Source organism: Sinocyclocheilus rhinocerous, unplaced genomic scaffold, assembly GCF_001515625.1.
Source record: "Sinocyclocheilus rhinocerous isolate Xijiao unplaced genomic scaffold, SAMN03320098_v1.1 scaffold4136, whole genome shotgun sequence".
NCBI classification, from domain to species: Eukaryota; Metazoa; Chordata; class Actinopteri; order Cypriniformes; family Cyprinidae; genus Sinocyclocheilus; species Sinocyclocheilus rhinocerous.
Window position 1 is genome coordinate 23,252 of NW_015638206.1, and position 6,575 is coordinate 29,826.

Below are 6,575 nucleotides of genomic sequence, written 5' to 3' on the forward strand. Positions count from 1 at the left end.
ATTCATTCATTTTATATATAGGCTATGATTTAATAAAAACAGATTTTATTTTTAGTTAAACTTAATTTTTGTTGCTCGTCCGCCGCCTTTTTTCTCTTCTCCAATCCCGCAGCTCTCTCCGGTAGCTTAGTGTTAGTGGCACCAGTCCAGGTGTTTCCAGGTTTTACTCGTGCTATTTCTCCATGTTGAGAGTTTGGTGTCGCACATATTGCACCTGACTATGCATTCTTATCCTTTTCTCCGATGAACTGAAAATAACAGGAGTGTGTCCATCTCACAAATGTAGAATCCGTCTCTGCAGTCATCTCAACCATCTAATTCCAGCAACAGAAGATAGACAAACTATTTTACCCGCGGATTTTTTTCTCTGGTGCTGTTTTGCGGTGTTAGTAAATTCACCACTTAATTTTGAGTTAAAATATGTTGTTGTAACTTGCGTTACTGAGATTGTAACGAGTAATAATATTACCCAAATTTTATTAGTAATGCGTTATATTACTGCGTTACAGCAAAAAGTAATATACTACTGTAATATTATTACTTTTGTAATGCGTTACTCCCAACACTGTCAAGGAGACATTAAATTGATGGAAAGTGACAGTAAAGACATTTATAATGTTACAGAAGATTTCTATCTCAAATAAATGCTGTTCTTTTGAACTTTCTATTCATCTGTGAATCCTGAAAAATAAAATGTATCACAGTTTCCACAAAAATATAACTGTTTTCAATGAAATATTCCAGGTTTTAGATAGTTTCTAGATGATCCAACTTGGTCATTAGTTGGTTTAGTTGGTTGACCAACTAAACTGGTAGTCCATCTTGAACCAGCATCACAGCAGCTCTAGTCTGACCGTGTTAATCTGCTCAGTTTTCCCAGCGGTTAAGTGTCATGTAATTGAAGACTAGCAGTGTAAACATGCTGTAAACCGCAGTCGCTTAGAGCCGGCTCGTCTGATGATTGACAGCTCTCTGGAGGATTCTGATTGGCTGTTTCAGCACTTCCTGTCTGTGAGCTCAGTTGCAGGCAGAGACTCCAGGATTAAACCGTAAAGCTTCTCACTGGATCCGTAAAAAAAGAACTGAATCATTTCAATCTGATTTGCTTTATTAACATTTTAATGTTATAGAGCTGCTGTATCATTTTTGATCATGAATATCCAACTCAATCTCCTCATGTCTTCTGTCTCTGGTTGATAGTTTAGAGTGTTTTATCCAGTCAAATCTTTTTTAGTGTAATTGTACAAACGTCCAGCTTCAGCTGGAGCTTCTCGTGTTAAATCTTGACTGATTTTGATCAAGTAAAGGTCAGAATAACTGCAGTAATATCTCCAGATGAACACTTACTGGACTGAAGCAGCTCAGCTTTACTTGATTCTCCATCAATCATGTTTTAGAGTCTCAAATCTGATCCTCAGGATCTTTTGAGGAGCGTTTGTTTCCAGAAGCTTTACTTTCACTGTTCCTCAGCGGAGGAATGATCTTCACAAGCCTCCAGAACATCTCACATCTTCTGAGGAGCCTTTATTTCTTCAGCTCTCAATCACTGCATTATATGTTTGGAGCATTTCACTCTCATCTTACTGAGACAGATTACTGGAGATATAGAGCCACACTATCAAACAATATATTTTCTGTTATTAGGTTAGCTTGAGAAAGCCAACTGATCTGCTACTTAAGCTTTTTATTATTATTCTTCTTAGACTACATTTCTGAACGCTGCTCCTCCTAGAGCTTTCCAGCTAGAACCACCAAACTCAACCCAGCTCTTCAGACTGATCTGACTCGGGTTGCTATATCTTTTCAGACTGATCCGACTTATGGTTTTCATAAAACTGAAGATTAAAAATCATAAAAATCCCATAGACTTACATTGACGGAATGTTCAGATGAGCCAAGACTATTCAAACTCCAACTGTCAAAATTCAAATCTAAACACACTGAAGCCCATTAGACTCAATCAAGCTTCCCTTCTATGTACTATTTCTAACCCATTCAAACTCATTCAAACTTATCTAATATTTCTAATCTATCTATCTATCTATCTATCTATCCTAGCGACATGCTAATCATGCTAGAAACATTCCAACAACATGCTAGTAGCATGCCAATCATGCTAGTAACATGCTAGCGACATGCTACTAACTTGCTATTCATGCTAGCAACATGCTAGTAACATGCTAACCATGCTAGAAACATGTTAATCATGCTAGCGACATGCTAGTAACATGTTAATCATGCTAGAAACATACTAGCGATATGTTAGTAACTTGCTGATCATGCTAGGAACATGCTAGGAACTTGTTATTCATGCAAGAAACATGCTAGCGACATGCTAGGAACTTGCTAATCATGTTAGAAACATGCTAGTCACTTGCTAATCATGCTAGTAACATGTTAATCATGCTAGAAACATGCTAGTGAAATGCTAGTAACTTGCTAATCATGCTAGTCACTTGCTAATCATGCTAGCAACATGCTAGTAAAAATGCTAATCAAAATGCTAGTAACATGCTAATCATGCCAGCAATATGCTAGTGACAGGCAAATCATGTTAAAAACATGCTAATCATGCTAGAAACATGTTATCAGCATCTATCTAATCTAAATTTTCAAACTTCAGGCTTTTACAACTGCTTTAAACTTTGAGGCTAGGCTTTCTCAAGCCAACCTAAAGTTTGTCTTGACAAACTTCTTTATCTAGTTTCATCTGTCAGGCTTCGCAGGGTTAATGTTTGTCCGTGTCTCTCTCAGTCGTCTGGGTCGCTCCGGCTGGACGAGGTGCGTCTCCGAGCCGTTCTGAGCGCCGCTCGGAGCGCTGCCATGGTGACGGAGGGTGTGCTGGAGGTGAGGCATGCTGGGAAATGGAGGCAGGTGTGTAGTGTGGGCTGGGATCTCAGCAGCAGTCGTGTGGTGTGTGGCATGCTGGGATTCCCGTCAGCGGAGCAGCTCGACACACGCGTGTACCGGTGAGTATGTGCGGTTCCTCATCAACATACTGAGAGCAAGTCATGACTTACTAGACTAACTGTAAGACTAGTTAATGCAACCTGATTTAATCCAGTTTAAAGGAATATTCTGCTTATTTGTGTGAATATTTCAAGTTTCACATGGTTTCTAGATGATCCAGCTTGGTCACAGCAGTCGTTGTGTGGCATGCTGGGATTCCCGTCAGCGGAGCAGCTCGACACACGCGTGTACCGGTGAGTATGTGCGGTTCCTCATCAACATACTGAGAGCAAGTCATGACTAACCTGTAAGACTAGTTAATGCAACCTGATTTAATCCAGTTTAAAGGAATATTCTGCTTATTTGTGTGAATATTTCAAGTTTCACATGGTTTCTAGATGATCCAGCTTGGTCATTAGTTGGTTTAAGTGGTTAACCAACCGATGCAAACTGATAGACCAACAATAAACCAGCTCCCATGGTGTACTAACTAGAGTTATTATAGTTCACTAAAACTGAAACTTAGCATCTGTTAGTACATAAATTAAAATATTAAGAAGTAGTCTCAGACCACTAGAGAAAATGCGTATAATTTGCCTTTTTCCAATTTAATACACATTTTAACAAATTATACGTCAATGAAAGTTGAAGTGGAACATAAAATGTGAGAATGACAAAAAAATAAATGATTAAAAAAATTATAATAAATAATAAAAATAAATGTTAACTGAAATAAAATAAAATATAAAACCTTAAACTTATCTAAAAACGTATTTGAACTAGTTTCCAAGGCAACATTTCTCAGTTTAATGTAGTTTAACTTGATGTACTAAAATAACTAAAACTAAAACTGACATAGAAAATTAATTAAACCTGTAAAGACGTATATTTAAAATGACAAAAATAATTAATAATAAATAATAAACAATTACTAAAATTAATATATTAGCTAAACCTATAAAAGTATAACATAACATGAAAACTGAAACTAAAATAATAATAATAATTTAGTTTAACTTGATGCACTAAAATAGCTAAACTTCAAGAACTATCAAGAACTGTAAGAGTATATGAGTGATACTAAGTAACACTGGTTGGAGCGTGTTCGTCTGAGTTCGTCTGAGTTTGGCTGCTCGTCTCTCTAAACATCTGAGGCTCCGAGCTCTTCCACAGACTGTGTTTAGTGTCAGGAATAGCAGCATGTGTCCTCCTCTAATCGCATGTAATCAGCTGATTCCAGTCTGACTGCTTATATCTGTGTCTGTTCTGTGCGAGCGCTTGTGTAACACGGTCAGAAGCCCAGAGACTGAGAGCCGTGAATAAGAGACAGGCTTGCTCTGTCTTCACAGGAACCGCCGGCTGCTCGAGTCCTTCAGTTTCTGTCTGATAAACTCTCTCCTTCTTCATCAGAGCGCGTGTGTTTCCATCAGCTCTCACTTCCAGTTCCTGCTGAATATATATATTTGCTGAAATATGATTCATAAATCTATTTATATAAATATATATTTGAGCTTTTTTGCTTTATTTTTGAAAAATATTTTTAAATATTTATGTTTTTTAAAAACTATTTTCAAAAATATACCAAAAATTGCCCCTCTCTCTGTCTCTTTCTCTCTCTGTATATATATATATATATTTTTTTTAAAATAAGTTTTCAAATATACAAATAATTGCTAAAAAAATATATGTATTTGCTAAAATATGACTCAAAATCTATTTATGTAAATATATTATTTTATTATGTAAATAAATAATTTTTGAAAAATATTGATGTTTTTTTTTTATATTTTCAAAAATATACAAAACATTGCCTACATATATATATTTTAAAAATATGTTTCAATATATATAAATAATGGCTAATATATATATATATATATTTGCTAAAATATTATTCAAAATCTATTTATATAAATATATATTTGAGCGTTTTTCCCTTTATTTTTGAAAAATATTTTTAAATATTTGTTTTAAAATATATTTTCAAAATATACAAAAAATATTTAAATACATTACATACATAAATAAATTCAAATATGTCACATTTGAAGAAAAACTTACTTTGTTGTCTATAACGTGTAAATATTTAACACATTTGAATAAAAATCATCAAGAAATATATATTTTATATTTCAACAATATTTTTCATTGAGCTTCACTGTTAACAACATATATTTAGCATGTGTTTAAAGTATATTTTGGCCTCAGAAAATATGTATGTTTTTGCCGTATGGAATCTAAATGGTCGTTCATACAAAATGTGTTTTTTCTTTAAAAAAAACAAAAACAACGCTAAATGTTGGCAGTGGAATTGAGAAAAAACACAGCTTATAGTCACGTACATATTTTAACTTGAACGCCTCGTTTTTAGAAAACATTTAATGTGTGAGATTCTGCGAAAGATACGAGACACGAGAACAACGATCAAACACTCAGAACGAATCAGTTCTGAAACACTGGACCAATCAGAGCAGCCCAGAGGCGGGGCTCTGAAACACTGGACCAATCAGAGCAGCCCGGAGGCGGGGCTTTCGCTTACATTAAGCTTTATTTGACAGTAGCCCCTTATTCTGCTCACTGCAGCACTGAGAGACACTTTAATAAGAAACACCACAGCTTTAATGAGCAGTATTTATGTGGTCTGGACTAGATTTAATAGTTTTGACCTTTAGTTCACTCTCACTTTACATCAGTTTCACAGCTCTTCCTCAGAATCTGGCTTGTTTTCCAGAGCAGATCTCTACAGATTGATTAAAAAGACAGAAGTCTGAGAACGGTGTCAAAATGAAGTGAGTTTATGATTAAAACAAGAACAAATCTATGTGTTTTTGCAGTGAATTCTTCATTCTTCTGCCCCAGATATGTGTTCTTCATGTGCGTTCAGGAGAGAAACGGTGTTGTGTGTATTGTTCTGTGATTTATTCTGAGCGCTAAATGACGGGCTGGAGTCTCTGTTTCTGTGCGGTCTATATTAAACTCCAGCCGCAGAGAGACTGTGCTTCTGCGAGGGGTTTTAATAGCTGCTTTCCCTCCACCCGTCTCCGCTCGTTTCTGCCTGTTGCTTCGTTTGGAAGAAACCTTTATATGTAGATTAAATGTGTTTTCATTTCATGAGAGTAAAGAGCAGTTCACTGGATTAAATCTAATCGTCAGATCTTTATATTTAAATATAAATATATAATTAGTTTGACACAGATTTCCTAACAGACACTTTTCTTCTCTAAAGAGGGACTTTGGTTGAAGGATGTTTGGTTTTGTTGAAGAAAATCCCAGTGTTTTACACAAAACAGGTTGTTAAAGTGATCAGAGCCATACGGCAAAAAAAAAAAAAAAGGATTTAAAAACATTTTTAAATATATTTCAAAGCATGGCCAAAAATATATTTGCTAAAACTATATTTACTTTTTTTTTTACCAATATATTTTTTGAAAATATATTTAATATCTATTTTATAAAGCATTTAAAAATATATTTTGTAAACTTGTTTTTTCTCTAGAACATGTCTGAATATTTGACACATTAGAAAAAAAATTAATAAAGCCTAAATGGAAGCTACTGTAAGATTGGAAATGCATATATATATATATATATATATATATACACTGGGTACAGAAAGTATTCAGACC

The 6,575-nt window shown here is 34.8% G+C and overlaps 1 pseudogene; it reads left to right on the forward strand.

Annotated features, from left to right (window-relative positions):
• The window catches only part of LOC107749624 (lysyl oxidase homolog 4-like), a 20,758-nt pseudogene that overhangs the window by 3,733 nt on the left and 10,450 nt on the right, over nt 1–6,575 (forward strand).